Genomic DNA, 1593 nt, shown 5'->3' with positions numbered 1-1593 from the left:
ATCTTGTTGAGAATTTTTGCATCTATATTCATCAACGATATTGGTCTGTAGTTTTCCTTTTTTGTCATGTCCTTATCTGTTTTGGGAATGAGGATGATGGAGGCTTCATAAAATGAATTTGGAAGATTTCCCTCCTTTTGAATATTTAGAAATAATTTGAGTAGGATAGGGATTAACTCTTCTTTAAAAGTTTAGTAGAAGTGAGGCCATCTGGACCTGGGCTTTTCTTTGTTGGGAGGTTATTTATTACTGATTCAATATCCTGGCTTGTTATGGGTCTATTCAAGTTTTCTATGTCTTCCTGATTCAATCTTGGTAGATTATATGCATCCAGGAATTTGTCCATCTCCTCCAAGTTACCTTGTTTGTTGGCATATAGTCGCTCATAGTATCCTGTAATGATATTTTGTATTTCTACTGTGTCTATTGTAATATTGCCTGTTTCATCACATATTTGATTTATCTGGCTTCTTTTTTTCTTCTTCTTGATCAGTCTAGCCAATGGTGTGTCGATCTTGTTAATCTTTTCAAAGAGCCAGCTTTTGCTTTTATTTCTTTTCTGTATGGTTCATTTATTTTTCTATTTCATTTATTTCTGCTCAAACCTTTATTATTTCTTTTCACCTGGCATTTTTTGGGGTTTGTTTGTTGTTGTTTTTCTAATTCCCTGAGGCATGATGTTAGGTTATCTATTTGCCACCTTTCCATCCTTTTCTTATGCGCACTGATTGCTATGAATTTCCCTCTTATGACTGCTTTTGCTGTGTCCCATAGATTATGAAAACTTGTGTACTCATTATCATTTATTTCCATATTTTTTTTATTTCAGACTTAATTTCTTCAGTAGTTAAGAAGGCATTCAGTAGGTTGTTCAGTTGTTCAGTTTCCATGTGTTTGTGTATTTTTGAGGGTGTTTCTTAAAATTAATCTTGTTAATTAATAAATATTGAGATAAAATTTATATTCTTTTCTCATAAAAATATGCATAGTATGCACAAATTTCCAACCATTATTAAAGATTCTCATGCTTGAAACTCCAATGAAAACCCAACTCCTGTGTGGCGGTAGCAGGCAGTGAGAACAACTGAGGCCAGAGATCACTTTGGTATCTCCACTGTCTCCCAACAGCTTTCAGATGCCCAGAGTCTTCTGCCTCCAGCTCCCTTCTCTGCCATCTTTACCAGCCCCTGCATGGTGGTGGCAGCCAGAGATTGTCTTGGGAACTCCACTGTATCCCCACCACTTCCAGGAGACCTCTTTAGAGCTCTAGCTGCCTTGTGCCCACTCAGGAATACTTCCAACTTCATAGTTTCGCATTCTGTGTGACCCCCACTTTCTTCCTCAGCTGGAACTCCAATAAGAATCCCTGTCTAAACTGGTAGTCCTAAAACATTAAGTCTTACTAGAGATGACACTATTTCACTCCATTTTTCAGGGAAACAAAGCAAAAAGCATGAATATATTCAAGTAATAAGTCTATCTCATCTCACTGAAGACCTGATACTAGACAGAAGCACAGATAGATGTGGGGTCTATAAGTAGCTTGTATCTTAAACTCACTTAGTTCATCTGGTGTGTACCTTGCAAACCCAT

This window comes from Tupaia chinensis, unplaced genomic scaffold, assembly GCF_000334495.1.
Source record: "Tupaia chinensis unplaced genomic scaffold, TupChi_1.0 Scaffold000600_1, whole genome shotgun sequence".
Classification (NCBI taxonomy): domain Eukaryota; kingdom Metazoa; phylum Chordata; class Mammalia; order Scandentia; family Tupaiidae; genus Tupaia; species Tupaia belangeri.
This window is presented reverse-complemented; position numbering follows the sequence as displayed.